Source organism: Triticum dicoccoides, chromosome 2A (assembly GCF_002162155.2).
Source record: "Triticum dicoccoides isolate Atlit2015 ecotype Zavitan chromosome 2A, WEW_v2.0, whole genome shotgun sequence".
In the NCBI taxonomy this organism is placed as follows: domain Eukaryota; kingdom Viridiplantae; phylum Streptophyta; class Magnoliopsida; order Poales; family Poaceae; genus Triticum; species Triticum dicoccoides.
The window spans coordinates 453920351-453937530 of NC_041382.1; positions in this window are offsets into that span (position 1 = coordinate 453920351).

Consider the following 17180-nt stretch of genomic DNA (forward strand, 5'->3'; position numbering starts at 1 on the left):
TCCAACCCATCACCGTCCAGCAAGCCTATGATGGAATTACTCATGCACGGCGGTGAGCATCATGAAATTGGTGATGGAGGAAGGTTGATGATGACGATGGTGATGGATTCCCCTCTCCGGAGCCCCGAATGGACTCTAGATCAGCCCTCCCAAGAGAGTTTAGGGCTTGGCGGCAGCTCCGTATTGTAAAACACGATGAATCCTTCTCTCTGATTTTTTCTCCCCGAAAGTAAATATATGGAGTCAAGGTTGAGGTCGGTGGAGAGCCAGGGGGCCCACGAGGGAGGGGGGCGCGTCCAGGGGGCTAGGGGGCGCCCCCACCCTCGTGGATAGGTGGAGGCCCCCTGATGTGGATTCTTCTTCCAGTATTTTTTATATATGCCAAAATATTTCTCCGTTGATTTTCAGGTCATTCCGAAACTTTTATTTCTGCACAAAAATAACACCATGGCAATTCTGCTGAAAACAGCGTTAGTCTAGGTTAGTTCCATTCAAATCATGCAAGTTAGAGTCCAAAACAAAGGCAAAAGTGTTTGGAAAAGTAGATACGACGGAGACGTATCAAGTGGTAACCATAGAAGCATGTTTACTAATAAGTTTAAGTTCACCTTTAACTCTAGACATATATTCAGTTATTCACTCAAGTGTTCAATCATAAAGCATTAAGTCTCAATTGTCAACTAACATAAGCATTGAAGTTTTCTTGCTTAACAATAAAATTATCAAATTCATCCAAGCATTGGCTAGCAGACTTATTACGAGGAATATCACCTTCATCAAATCTATAGAGAGAATTTACCTTTACTACCTGTGTCGGGTTATCAAGACCATGTATTTCTTCAATAGGTGGTAAATTCTTAACATCTTCAGCTTTAATACCCTTTTCTTTCATAGATTTCTTTGCCTCTTGCATATCTTCAGGACTGAGAAATAGAATACCCCTTTTCTTCAGAGATGGGTTAGGAGTTGGTTTAGGAAGTGTCCAATAATTTTCATTACTCAACATATTATTCAATAGCAATTCAGCTTGATCAACAGTTCTTTCCCTGAAAACACAACTAGCACAACTATCCAGGTGGTCTCTAGAAGCATCGGTTAGTCCATTGTAAAAGATATCAAGTATTTCATTTTTCTTGAGAGGATGATCATGCAAATCATTAAGTAATTGGAGAAGCCTTCCCAAGCTTATGGGAGACTCTCTTCTTCAATTTGCACAAAATTATATATTTCCCTTAAGGCAACTTCTTTCTTATGAGCTGGGAAATATTTAGCACAGAAGTAGTAAATCATATCCTGGGGACTATGCAAACAACCAGGATCAAGAGAATTAAACATGTTTTAGCATCACCCTTTAATGAGAACGGAAATAACTTAAGGATAAAGTAATAGCGAGTTTTCTCATCATTCGTGAACATGGTGGCTATATCATTTAATTTAGTAAGATGTGCCACAACAGTTTTAGATTCATAGCCATAAAAGGGATGTGATTCAGCCAAAGTAATTAACTCAAGATCGATAGAGAAATCATAATCCTTATCGGAAATACAGATTGGTGAAGTAGCAAAAGCAGGGTCATATTTCATTCTAGCATTCAAAGATTTTTCTTTAAGCTTAGCTAATAATTTCTTAAGATCATATCTATAATTGCAAGCTAAGAAGTGTCTAACAGTTTCTTCTTCCATAACATAACCCTCAGGCACAATAGGCAATTCATATCTAGGGGGAGAATCTTCATCATCACTTTCATCAATATTATCAGTTTCAATAATTTCATTCTCTCTAAACCTAGCAAGTTGTTCATCTAGAAATTCACCTAGTGGCAAAATATTATCAAGCATAGAAGTAGTTTTGTCATATGTATCATGCAAAGCAGAAGTGGCATCATCAATAACATGCGACATATCAGAATGAATAGGAGGAGTAGGTGTCGCAAGTTTACTCAAAACAGAAGGTGAATCAAGTGCAGAGCTAGATGGCAGTTCCTTACCTCCCCTCGTAGTCGAGGGAAAAATCTTGGTTCTTTTATCTTTCAAGTTCTTCATAATGATCAACAGATATAAATCCCGAGTGACTCAAAGAATAGAGCTATGCTCCCCGGCAATGGCACCAGAAAATAGTCTTGATAACCCACAAGTATAGGGGATCGCAACAGTTTTTGAGGGTAGACTATTCAACCCAAATTTATTGATTTGACACAAGGGGAGCCAAAGAATATTCTCAAGTATTAACAGTTGTTGTCAATTCAACCGCACCTGAAAGACTTAATATCTACAGCAAAGTATTTAGTAGCAAAGTAATATGATAGTAGCGGTAATGGTAGCAAAAGTAACAACATTGGTTTTGTAGTGATTGTAATAGTGGCAACAAAAAAGTAACTAAGCAAAGAACAATATGTGAAAAGCTCGTAGGCAATGGACCAGTGATGGATAATTATGTCAGATGTGATTCCTCATGCAATAGTTATAACATAGGGTGACACAGAACTAGCTCCAGTTCATCAATGTAATGTAGGCATGTATTCCGAATATAGTCATACATGCTTATGGAAAAGAACTTGCATGGCATCTTTTGTCCTACCCTCCCATGGCAGCGGGGTCCTATTGGAAACTAAGGGATATTAAGGCCTCCTTTTAATAGAGTACCGGACCAAAGCATTAACACTTAGTGAATACATGAACTCCTCAAACTACGGTCATCACCGATAAGTATCCCGATTATTGTCACTTCGGGGTTAACGGATCATAACACATAATAGGTGACTATAGACTTGCAAGATAGGATCAATAACTCACATATATTCATGAAAACACAATAGGTTCAGATAAGAAATCATGGCACTCGGGCCCTAGTGACAAGCATTAAGCATAGCAAAGTTATAGCAACATCAATCTCAGAACATAATGGATACTAGGGATCAAACCCTAACAAAACTAACTCGATTACAAGATAAATCTCATCCAACCCATCACCGTCCAGCAAGCCTACGATGGAATTACTCACGCACGGCGGTGAGCATCATGAAATTGGTGATGGAGGAAGTTTGATGATGACGATGGTGACGGATTCCCCTCTCCGGAGCCCTGAACCGACTCCAGATCAGCCCTCCCGAGAGAGGTTAGGGCTTGGCGGCGGCTCCGTATCGTAAAACACGATGAATGCTTGTCCTTAATTTATTTCTCCCCGAACGTGAATATATAGAGTTGGAGTTGAGGTCAGTGGAGCACTGATACGTCTCCGTCGTATCTATAATTTTTGATTGTTCCATGCCAATATTATTCAACTTTCATATACTTTTTGGCAACTTTTTATACTATTTTTGGGACTAACATATTGATCCAGTGCCCAGTGCCAGTTTCTGTTTATTGCATGTTTTTTGTTCCACAGAAAACCCATACCAAACGGAGCCCAAACGGAATAACAACTGACGGAGATTTATTTTGGAATATTTATGAATTTTGGGAAGTGGAATCATCGTGAGACGGTGCCTGAGGGGGGCACGAGGTAGGGGGGCGCGCCCCAGGTTGTCAGGCGCGCCCCTGACCCTCGTGGCCACCCCATAAGGCGGTTGGAGCCCTTCTTTCGCTGCAGGAAAGCTAATTTCCGGATAGATATCGTGTTAAAATTTCAGCACAATCGGAGTTACGGATCTCCGGGAATATAAGAAACGGTGAAAGGGAAGAATCTGAGAACGCGGAAACAGAGAGAGATAGAGAGATAGATCCAATCTCGGAGGGGCTCTCGCCCCTCCCACGCCATGGGAGCCAAGGACCAGAGGGGAAACCCTTCTCCCAACTAGGGAGGAGGTCAAGGAAGAAGAATAAGAAGAAGGGGGCCCTCTCCCCCTTGCTTTCGGTGGCGCCGGAGCGTTGCCGAGGCCATCATCATCACCGCCATCTTCACCAACAACTTCACCGCCATCATCACCAACTCTTCCCCCCTCTATGCAGCGGTGTAACCTCTCTCTTACCCGCTGTAATCTCTACTTAAACATGGTGCTCAACGCTATATATTATTTCCCAATGATGTATGGCTATCCTATGATGTTTGAGTAGATCTGTTTTGTCCTAATGGCTATTTGATGATCAAGATTGGTTTGAGTTGTATGTTTTATTATTGGTGCTGTCCTATGGTGCTCTCCCTGTCGCGCAAGCGTGAGGGATTGACGCTGTAGGGTTTGCAATATGCTTATGATTTGCTTATGGTGGGTGGCGTGAGTGATAGAAGCACAGACCCGAGTAAGTAGGTTGTTTGCGTATGGGATAAAGGGGACTTGATGCTTTAATGCTATGGTTGGGTTTTACCTTAATGAATCTTTAGTAGTTGCGGATGCTTGCTAGAGTTCCAATCATAAGTGCATATGATCCAAGTAGAGAAAGTATGTTAGCTTATGCCTCTCCCTCAAATAAAATTGCAATAATGATTACCGGTCTAGTTATCGATTGCCTAGGGACAAATAACTTTCTTGTTGACAAAAGCTCTCTACTAAAACTAATTTAGTTGTGTCTCTATCTAAACAGCCCCTAGCTTTTATTTTCGTGTTCTTTACTTTCTTGCAAGCTTACCCAAAAACACCTACAAAGTACTTCTAGTTTCATACTTGTTCTAGGTAAAGCGAACGTCAAGCGTGCATAGAGTTGTATTGGTGGTCGATAGAACTTGAGGGAATATTTGTTCTACCTTTAGCTCCTCATTGGGTTCGACACTCTTACTTATCGAAAGAGGCTACAATTGATCCCCTATACTTGTGGGTTATCAAGACCTTTTTCTGGCGCCATTGCCGGGGAGCAATAGCGTGGGGTGAATATTCTCGTGTGTGCTTGTTTGCTTTATCACTAAGTAATTTTTATTTGCTATTCTTAGTTGTTTCCTATCTTTAGTTATGGGTAGGAAACGCAAAATACCAAAAAATTAGTCGTACCTACTAAACCAATGGTTGAAGAACCAATCAAAATCTGTCACACTGCTGAAGCTTATTACTTGGATGATCTTTGATCCCTATGTGCTCGTGCTGAAACCCCAACTAGTTTAGTTGAGGGCAAATCCTTAGATGAGCATGCTTGTTATGTGCGACATCGTATATCTGAAAAAGGGAAACTATTATGGGGTCAAATTCAACGTTTGCAATGCTATGCTTGGAATTTATGTGAAATATATGATTTTACTTGTTGTTATGAAAACCCTAAGAAACACCTTCCCTATCAATGTGATTTTAGTAATAATGGAATCGTATCTTCGTATGCCAAGGGTGTGTATAATTACTATGATGTTCAACAAATTGAAGAATTTGTTGCTTTTAAGGGTGCTTTTGAAATTGCTTCTTTGATTGAAAAGTATGATGCTACTCTTTAAAAATCTGAAATTTTTGCTATACTTGAATATTGTTATGAGAATTAGGCTTCTAATACCTATGTTAAACAATATATTGAGGAATACTCCGCTGTCCAAGAAGAGACCAATATTTTGCAGGAATCTATGGAAGAAGAAATTGATGAAACTGTGAGCTCATTGGATGAGAAAGATGAGGAGAAGAGCGAAGAATAAAAGGAGGAAGAGCGGATTGATCACCTGTGCCCACCTTCTGATGAGAGTAACTCTTCAACTCATACATTGTTTAATTCCCCTTCGTGCTTACCGAAGGATGATTGCTATGATGACTGTTATGATCCCGTTGATTCTCTTGAAATATCCCTTTTTGATGATGCTTGCTATGCTTGTGGCCAAGATGCCAATATGAATGATGCTTATGGAGATGAACTTGCTATAGTTCCTTATGTTAAACATGAAATTGTTGCTATTGCACCCACGCATGATAGTCCTATTATCTTTTTGAATTCTCCTGATTACACTATATCAGAGAAGTTTGCACTTATTAAGGATTACATTGATGGGTTGCCTTTTTCCGTTGCACATGATGATTTTGATGAATATAATATGCATGTTCTTGCTGCTCCTACTTGCAATTATTATGAGAGAGGAACTATATCTCCACCTCTCTATGTTTCCAATACGATAAAATTGCAAGAAACTGTTTATACTATGCATTGGCCTTTACTATGTGTGCATGAATTGTTCTTTTATGACATGCCGATGCATAGGAAGAGAGTTACACTTCGTCATTGCTTGATATATGTTACTTTGTGCTCACTACTAAATTACAAATCATTGCTAATTAAAATTGACTTTGATATACCTTGGGATCCGGGTGGATCCATTACTTGAGCACTATATGCCTAGCTTAATGGCTTTAAAGAAAGCGCTGCCAGGGAGACAACCCGGAAGTTTTAGAGAGTCATTTATTTCTGTTGAGTTCTTGCATATAGTTTAAAAACAACAAAAATAAAGAGGGGAACCCAAAGCTTTTTCAAAAAGAAAAGTGAAAGTGAGAGAGACGAGCATTGTGAAAGTGGGGGACGTCCTTGAACTTTGTTCATGCCCATGGGAACTTTGTGAATCTTAATTACAGAAACCTTTCAACAAAAATAAGTATCCCCTTGTACAATTCCATTGTATTATAAAAATAATGAGCCAAGGTTTGCCTTTAGGATGTTTACATTTGCTTGATGGTTTGTACGGTGCAGGACAGAAACTTTGGCTGTAGTGCGCGATTTTACCTTTTTAGCTGGAACATCAAATGGTTCTGATTCTTTTTGCACTGTCTTCCTATACAAATTGTTTAGAATTTTTCAAGTATCAGAAGTATGGTGAATGTTCAGATTATTACAGACTGTTCTGTTTTAGACAGATTCTGCTTTTGATGCATAGTCTGCTTGTTTTGATGAAACTATCAATTTATATCAGTGGATTAAGCCATAAAAAGTTATATTAAAGTAGAAACAATGCAAAAACAAAATATGAATTGGTTTGCAACAGTACTTAGAGTAGTGATTTGCTTTATTATACTAACAGATCTTACCGAGTTTTCTGTTGAAGTTTTGTGTGGATGAAGTGTTCGATGATTGAGAAGGTCTCGATGTGAGAAGAAGGAAGAGAGGCAAGAGCTCAAGCTTGGGGATGCCCGAGGCACCCCAAGTAAATATTCAAGGAGACTCAAGCGTCTAAGCTTGGGGATGCTGGGGAGGCATCCCCTCTTTCTTCAACAAGTATCGGTATGTTTTCGGATTTGTTTCGTTCATGCGATATGTGCAAGTCTTGGAGCGTCTTTTGCATTTAGGTTTTTATTTTTCTTTTTATGCACCATGCTGGTATGAGATGGTCCTTGGTTGATTTATAGAATGCTCATTGCACTTCACTTATATCTTTTGAGTATGGCTTTATAGAATGCTTCATGTGCTTCACTTATATCATTTGAAGTTTGGATTGCCTGTTTCTCTTCACTTAGACAACCGCCATTTGTAGAATGCTCTTTTGCTTCACTTATATTTGTTAGAGCACGGGCATATCTTTTGTAGAAATAATTAAACTCTCGTGCTTCACTTATATCTATTTAGAGAGATGACAGGAACTGGTCATTCACATGGTTAGTCATAAAATCCTACATAAACTTGTAGAATATGATATGTTTGATTCCTTGCAATAGTTTTGCGATATAAAGATGGTGATATTAGAGTCATGCTAGTCGAGTAATTGTGAAATTGAGAAATACTTGTGTTGATGTTTGCAAGTCCCGTAGCATGCACGTATGGTGAACCGTTATGTAATGAAGTCGGAGCATGAGGTGTTTATTAATTGTCTTCCTTATGAGTGGCGGTCGGGGACGAGTGATGGTCTTTTCCTACCAATCTATCCCCCTAGGAGCATGCGCTAGTACTTTGTTTCGATGAACAATAGATTTTTGCAATAAGTATGTGAGTTCTTTATGACTAATGTTGAGTCCATGGATTATACGCACTCTCACCCTTCCATCATTGCTAGCCTCTTCGGTACCGTGCATTGCCCTTTCTCACCTCGAGAGTTGGTGAAAACTTTGCCGGTGCATCCAAACCCCGTGATACGATACGCTCTATCACACATAAGCCTCCTTATATCTTCCTCAAAACAGCCACCATACCTACCTATTATGGCATTTCCATAGCCATTCCGAGATATATTGCCATGCAACTTCCATCATCATCATATACATGACTTGAGCATTTATTGTCATATTGCTTTGAATGATCATAAGATAGCTAGCATGATGTTTTCATGGCTTGTCTGTTTTTTGATGTCATTGCTACGCTAGATCATTGCACATCCCGGTACACCGCCGGAGGCATTCATATAGAGTCATATCTTTGTTCTAGTGTCGAGTTGTAATATTGAGTTGTAAGTAAATAAAAGTGTGATGATCATCATTATTAGAACATTGCCCCAGTGAGGAAAGGATGATGGAGACTATGATTCCCCCACAAGTCGGGATGAGACTCCGGACGAAAAAAAGAGAAAGGCCAAAAAAAGAAGGCCCAAAAAAAGAGAGAAAAAAAAACAAAAAATGAGAGAAAAATAGAGAAGGGGCAATGTTACTATCCTTCCACCACACTTGTGCTTCAAAGTAGCACCATGTTCTTCATATAGAGAGTCTCTTGAGTTATCACTTTCATATACTAGTGGGAATTTTCATTATAGAACTTGGCTTGTATATTCCAACGATGGGCTTCCTCAAAAGCCCTAGGTCTTCATGAGCAAGCAAGTTGGATGCACACCCACGTAGTTTCAGTTTGAGCTTTCATACACTTATAGCTCTAGTGCATCCGTTGCATGGCAATCCCTACTCCTCACATTGACATCAATTGATGGGCATCTCCATAGCCCGGTGATTAGCCGTGTCGATGTGAGACTTTCTCCTTTTTTTGTCTTCTCCACATAATCCCCATCATCATATTCTATTCCACCTATAGTGCTATGTCCATGGCTCATGCTCATGTATTGCGTGAAAGTTGAAAAGGTTTGAGAAACGTCAAAAGTATGAAAAAATTGCTTGGCTTGTCATCGGGGTTGTGCATGATGTGAATGCTTTGTGTGGTGAAGATGCAGCATAGCCAGACTATATGATTTTGTAGGGATGAGCTTTCTTTGGCTATGTTATTTCAATAAGACATAATTGCTTGGTTGGTATGCTTGAAGTGTTATTATTTTTATGTCAAAGGATAGACTATTGCTTTGAATCACTCATGTCTTAATATTTATGCCATGATTAGACATATGATCAAGATTATGCTAGGTAGCATTCCACATCAAAAATTATCTTTTTTATCATTTACCTACTCCAGGACGAGTAGGAATTAAGCTTGGGGATGCTGATACGTCCCCGTCGTATCTATATTTTTTGATTGTTCCATGCCAATATTATTCAACTTTCATATACTTTTTGGCAACTTTTTATACTATTTTTGGGACTAACATATTGATCCAGTGCCCAGTGCCAGTTTCTGTTTGTTGCATGTTTTTTGTTTCGCAGAAAACCCATACCAAACGGAGTCCAAACGGAATAAAAACTGACGGAGATTTATTTTGGAATATTTATGAATTTTGGGAAGTGGAATCATCGTGAGACGGTGCCCGAGGGGGGCACGAGGTAGGGGGGCGCGCCCCAGGGTGTCAGGCGCGCCCCTGACCCTCGTGGCCACCCTGTAAGGCGGTTGGAGCCCTTCTTTCGCTGCAAGAAAGCTAATTTCCGGATAGATATCGTGTTAAATTTCAGCCCAATCGGAGTTACGGATCTCCGGGAATATAAGAAACGGTGAAAGGGAAGAATCTGAGAACGCAGAAACAGAGAGAGACAGAGAGATAGATCCAATCTCGGAGGGGCTCTCGCCCCTCCCACGCCATGGGAGCCAAGGACCAGAGGGGAAACCCTTCTCCCATCTAGGGAGGAGGTCAAGGAAGAAGAAGAAGAAGGGGGGCCCTCTCCCCCTTGCTTCCGGTGGCACCGGAGCGCTGCCGAGGCCATCATCATCACCGCCATCTTCACCAACAACTTCACCGCCATCGTCACCAACTCTTCCCCCCTCTATGCAGCGGTGTGACCTCTCTCTTACCCGCTGTAATCTCTACTTAAACATGGTGCTCAACGCTATATATTATTTCCCAATGATGTATGGCTATCCTATGATGTTTGAGTAGATCTATTTTGTCCTAATGGCTATTTGATGATCAAGATTGGTTTGAGTTGTATGTTTTATTATTGGTGTTGTCCTATGGTGCTCTCCCTATCGCGCAAGCGTGAGGGATTCCCACTGTAGGGTTTGCAATATGCTTATGATTTGCTTATGGTGGGTGGCGTGAGTGACAGAAGCACAGACCCGAGTAAGTAGGTTGTTTGCGTATGGGATAAAGGGGACTTGATGCTTTAATGCTATGGTTGGGTTTTACCTTAATGAATCTTTAGTAGTTGCGGATGCTTGCTAGAGTTCCAATCATAAGTGCATATGATCTAAGTAGATAAAGTATGTTAGCTTATGCCTCTCCCTCAAATAAAATTGCAATAATGATTACCGGTCTAGTTATCGATTGCCTAGGGACAAATAACTTTCTTGTTGACAAAAGCTCTCTACTAAAACTAATTTAGTTGTGTCTCTATCTAAACAGCCCCTAGCTTTTATTTTCGTGTTCTTTACTTTCTTGCAAGCTTACCCAAAAACACCTACAAAGTACTTCTAGTTTCATACTTGTTCTAGGTAAAGTGAACGTCAAGCGTGCGTAGAGTTGTATCGGTGGTCGATAGAACTTGAGGGAATATTTGTTCTACCTTTAGCTCCTCGTTGGGTTTGACACTCTTACTTATCGAAAGAGGCTACAATTGATCCCCTATACTTGTGGGTTATCAAGCACCAGTGGGGCCAAGAGGCAGGGGGTAGGCGCGCCCCCACCCTCGTGGACAGGGTGTGGGCCCCTGGCCTTGATTCTTTCGCCAGTATTTTTTATATATTCCAAAAATATTCTCTGTTGATTTTCAGGTCATTCCAAGAACTTTTATTTCTGCACAAAAATAACACCATGGCAATTCTGTTGAAAGCAGCATCAATGTCAATCATGCAAGTTAGAGTCCAAAACAAGGGCACGGGTGTTTGGAAAAGTAGATATGTTGGAGACGTATCAATCTACACTTCCACCAAGAGAAATGTGATTCCCCCCACTAATCGCTTGTGGACCTTGTTACTCTTGGGTGTTTGAGCACCCTAGATGGTTGGGGTCACCTCGGATCCACATTACATTGTGGTGAAGCTCCATGGTATCGTTGGGAGCCTCCAATCAAGTTGTGTAGATAGCCCCAACCCTATTTGTAAAGGTTTGGTCGCCGCCTTCAAGGGCACCACTAGTGGAATCATGACATCTCACATTGTGTGAGGGCGTGAGGAGATTACAGTGGCCCTAGTGGCTTCTTGGGGAGCATTGTGCCTCCACACCGCTCCAATGGAGACATACTTCCCCCAAAGGGAAGGAACTTCGGTAACACATCCTCGTCTCCACCAGCTCCACTTGTGGTTATCTCTTCCCTTTACTTTGTGCAAGCTATTATTGTGTTGTATCCTTTGCTTCCACTTGCTGTTGTTGTTTGCATCATGTAGGTTGTTCACCTAGTTGCATTTCTAGACAACCTATTTGTTGCTAAACCTATTTTTTCTAAGAAAAGCTAAAAATTGGTAGTCGCCTATTCGCCTCTCCTCTAGTCAACCATATCGATCCTTTCAATTGGTATCATAGCCTCGTCTCTTTATTAAGGGTTTCACCACCCTAAGAGTATGGTTGACACCGGAGAGGATGTACCTGAGGTCGTGGAGTTAACTTCGATCACTCGAGATGACTTAAACGAAGCTATGGCTTTACTTAAGACGTCTATGACGGCCGAAGTCAAGTCCATGCTTAAAGAATTACCTAAGGGGATGAAATCCAGTCCCGATCCCTTGATTATGGTTAGTCCCACGACATTGGAGTCAAAGGCCAATTCTGCTAAGGAAGCGACTAAAGGTACTGATGTTCCTTCCCCTCATGACAAGAATGGGACGGGAACCTTTGCCTTGGTTCCCCCTCCCCTGGTCTATGGAGGACCGGTCCCCATAGCTCGCATTAATATTCATGGTCCTCCTCCCAAGCTTGTTAAGGGTGATTTTTCTAGTTGGGTCTTCCGTAGTAAGTCTCACTTGAATCATTGCTCAACTAACCTTTGGAGAATCATTGAGCAAGGCTTCTACCCACATGATCCAAACAACTTCACCCCAAGAGAAGAAGTGGACAATCAATACAATCACTCCGCATTGTTCATCCTTCAAGAAGTAGTCCCTCCCGAAGACCTAGCGCACCTACGAACTTTCACTCGTGCAAAGGATTGTTGGGAGCACATTGTTTTGGTGTACAAGGGGAGCTCAAGCATCCAACGGTCCAACTTTGAAGTGGTCCTTGATGAGGCCGATGAATTTGTGATGCTTGAAGATGAGGATCCGTGTGATCTTTACTGGAGGGTGACTACTCTTGCGGTTGCTATCTAAGACCATGGAAGCAAGGATATGGATGACACTTGGATCAAGCGCAAGTTCCTCAAGGCTATCATGCCATTCAACAAGGCCATGTCTTCCGTGATTCGACAAAGGCCGGACATTCACACGTTAACCTCAAGTGAAGTGTTGGATGAGTTTATTGCCATGAACATCGTGAACAAGACCGCCGACAATGCTCTTGCTCGTGTCTGGTTAAATAAAATCACTCTCACCCTTGCTTTGAAGGCCAATGCCATTCCGGAAGAAGAGGAAGAAGAAGAGGAGTGTGGACCCAAAGACACCAAATATCACTGGTACACGTGGGTCCTAAACAAACGGTTTTTAACCCCTTTCCGCAACGGCATTTGGAACCGTCACCAAGTAAGTGTGTGCGATAGGGTGTCCTTCCCACACGACCCAAAAATCGTCGGGGATAGGCCCTCCTGGGACCCAGGCTGGGGCCGTGTGCGATCGGGCGAGGCATCGAAACCGAATCATTTCCGTTGGTATGTACATCCCACATGGTAATCCGAGAAAATCATTTCCATAGGTATGTACATCCCACACGGTGAATACCAGAAAAACATTTCTGTTCATATGTATATCACACACAATCAATCCGAGGAATACGTTTCCGTTCTTATGTACATCCCACATAGTCAATCCAGGGAACACATTTCCGTTCGGACGTACAACCCACATAGTTTTATGTGTAGGCTCGTGTGTGAAAGGTGTAACTATCACACAGGGTTTTCCATGGTTAATTGTTTGCTTTTATCAACTATATCACACACAATTTGGTGAAGAAAACTATGTGGAATTGGCCTATCCATCGCAAGCGCTTTTACTGCTAGAACCGTTTGCAAAGGTCCATGACGCATTTAGCAGGTTTATTAGTTTAAAATTAATAATTCCAGTATTACGCAAAATCACATTTCATATCAAACAGTTGTTTGTCAATTTCATATCAGGCACATAAATATATTATAACATCACAGTACGGTAGCTACATGAAAACATCACAGTACAACATATAGCTAGTTCAACTTCATAAGAACAATATTTTCATTTCCTAATCGAGATCATCCAGGCTCGTCTTATCCACCTCTGCTTTGAGTTCAGTAAGAACCTGTTTTGCACGGGCCAACTTGGAAAGTGCCTCCTCCTTCACCAACACCATCTTAGCAAAGTCTGATTTAAAAAAATCTGAGCTCAGTCTCCACCTTCAACTTTTTATCCCGCATCTTGAAATATGCTTCAGCGTTGACAACACTTTCTCTAAGCCTATGTGTGTTCTCTTCCTCATACATGCTCCAGAGCTTCGCTAGGCACATCTTCAAAGACTGTGGCCACTCTTGATCAACCCACTCCAAGTAAGAACACTTCCATTCATCCTATAATATGTAAAACTAGATCAGTAACAATTGTAAGGAAATGGGTTTATAGCAACATAGAATATCACCAATGCTTATTTTGAAAAACTGAAGAAACATGTTGTCGGCATTCTGGGAACGGGGGTACCCAGACTTGCCTGCCTGCAGCCCAGGGCGTGGCTCATCCAGCGGCCTGGTACGACCCATCTTCATCAGCAAACACTCAAGACCCTCACAAGGCGGACAACACAAGACCTCCTCAGGGGTAGCCTCACTAGGCTGGCTCGCGAGGAGCGAGGAGATCAAGGCGAGGGGAACCTCGTGAGGTTCGCATGACGTGAGCCATGACGATCAAGGCCAGGCAGGCGCTAGGCGGGCTCCAGCGTGCATAGAGTACCGGTTGCCTTGTTGGTGCTAAAGGGGTAGGCGCGGACGAGGAGTCCCGAGGCATCAGGAAAATGTTTCGATATCGGTGTAATGAGACCAAGACTAGCAGGACAGCAGGACGGATGTCATCATGGAGCCCACGACGACGGCACCACCAGAGCCTTTGGCAGGCGAAGACCACCTTCTGTCAAGATAACTTGTACTAGTTGCCCCCCTTCAAATTGGCCGTGGTGGGACCCCTTCCCGCCTAATATTTGTGAAGAGGACCCGGGCCTCTATAAATAGGACTAGCCACCACCATGGGGGAGAGGACGGATCTTGGACTGGATCCATTCCACCAAGGCAACCACACAAGCTCACCAAGCTCGAGAATGCCTCTCCTCAGGAGGTTGTTCTTCCCTTGTACTTGTTCATCCTCCCCAGCCTACAAGGCAATCCACCACACCAAACTAGAGTAGCATATTACATCACATCGGTGGACCGAACCAGTATAAACTCTTGTGTCTCTTGTTCCGTGGGTTCGACATGCTAGGCCTTGAGATCATGGCAAGAGTGTGAGCTAAGGGGAGAGAGATCTTCGTGCGCACCCCAGTGTTCGAACCTCAAGGGTTTGCCGAAACCTGTAATCCGACATTCGGCGCGCCAGGTAGGGGTATGCTGAAGCTTTTCTTCCGTCGATCCATGCTCCACCACGTCCATGGCGGATGCATGCCGAGCCCGCGCCGAGCACCGAGCCGTCCTCGCCGCCCGTGTCGCTCAGATAGCTCCTATCGGCGGGCCTCCCCGTCGTTATCCATCACCCGCCGCCAACACCGCCACCAACTCGGCGGGAAACGAGCAGCAAGCGTCATCGTGGCACCCCTTTGTGCGGCGGGACGGCCGCACCGCCACCCCATCACTTACTCCAGCCAGCTCATCATCCCACGCTCATCGCGCGCCCACAGACGCGCAGGCCGCGCTGCTCATGGCACGCGAGCTCCTACGCTACCGCCCGGTCGACGACCTCTACGAGGACTGGCTGGACCGCATCGCCGAGCTCATCAGCACCGCTGGGGATCCCCCACTGCTAGGGAAAAGGCTAGCAGCAGTGCGGGTTTTAGGTGTATCAGTAGCGCGGGGACCGGCGCTACTAATAAGGCGCTACAGCTAACACGTAGCAGTAGCGCATGCTCACGAGTGCTACTGCTACACAAGTGTAGCAGCAGCGTGCTTAATGGAAGCTCGCTACTGCTAATAGCTATAGCGCGCTTCTCCTGTGCGCGCTACTGCTACTACCGCGCTGCTGCTAACTTTTCTCCACTCGCTACTGCTAATTTTAGTAGTTTTTTGTTATTTTTTATATTTTGTATTTGAACAGGCTTTATAGAAGAATCTTTAGCACATACAAATGTCATCATGATACACATACAAATGCCTGCGAGACCACAAATGTAACCATAGCATATACATACAAATAGTCTCATTATAATCATCATCCAACACAAAGTGGTATCTTGTCATCATCTCGAAAATAGCGATACATGCAAGTCTCGAATACTTGCAACTACAACGTCATCCATCTAAACAAAGGTATACGCGAGAAGATCTATCACTATGAGTGAGAGCGGAACTATGCAGTACATGAGGTGGCGGTTACGAGTCCTCTCTCGCGCTAGCATGAACCTCAAGTAACTAGCTTCTCCTTCTTGTTTGCTTTTGAAGCCTTTATGGCTGGCGCCCGAGAACCCGTTAACTTGTGCCTGACACTCATGCCACTCGTTGTACACCCCCGGAACCTTCCCTTTGTACACAACATAGCACTTCCATCTCGCCATCAAGAAACTAGGTACCTGTTAGAGATGCATGTTCATGAAGAGGATGTACAATCATATATATGCAACAAAATATACTAGAGCAACACCGAAAAATAAAGGGTTAGCAACTAGATGCAACATACAGTATGCAAATTAATTAACTAGAGGTACGCAGGTCATCGTACGCAAACTAACAAAGTACCGTTACGCAAGTTCGGCAGGGACCGTGGACATCACAAAGTTTCATCGCTACAAAAAGTATACATGTTCAACCGACAAATATCATCATCATCGGCATCATAAATCACTAGAAGTTCCATCCTTCCATATCATCGAGGATGGACCCTAGCTTCTTGAATAGCGTGAGGTCCAGACGTTGCATGCCTGTGCGAGTTCGGACGTCAGCTCGCGATATAGGGCCGTGGTGGAACATCCCCTTCTCATCGACGACTTCTTTAATGATGATCGTCGCAATGTCGCTTTGGATGCGAAAGAAGTCATCTCTAAGTTTATAATCCGCTTCTCCATGAGATTCTAGCCACTTGTGGATATGATCATCATTTCTGCTTTTCATGCGAAGCTTTTGGTGATCCGTGTTGAACTGAATCATGAGATGGACGATGTAGAATCCATCCTTCTTGCTTGGTTTTGGGACATGGATGCAGGAGAAGTTAGTTTTATGCGCGAAACCCATCTTCTTGTTCCTTTGTTTCCTGATCTGCATGTGGCCACCTCTAATGCTGAAGCCTTGGAGAGCATCATCTAGAATATTCATTATATGGGTGTAGTCTTTTTTCTCGTAGTCTCTGGAAGGGTCAAAATACACGACGTGGGAGACTTGCGGGTAAAGAACGATAAGGACGGCGCGCCCGTTGCTGCGGGGAAAAGACACCTCAAATTATTCCCCATTTGAGAGAGCAGGAGTGGTTGAAATGTACGAAAGGGTTGTCCGGAATTGACTTACTTTGGATGATAAGGCACGAGGACAATTTCCTGGTCCTTATTATGTATCGTGAAGTTTTGGAGGTACTCCCTAGCAGTTTCACGCTCAAAGTCGCCGAGACTCAAGAAAGACTCGTGCATGTAGTACGGATCCACCACACAGATTTGCGAGACTTCTTCACTCTTCATGACGGAGCTCATATGTAGCGCAAAAAGGCGGACGATTGTAAAATCGAGCCGCCTTGTCAGAAACATCTCAAAGATATGGTCAAACC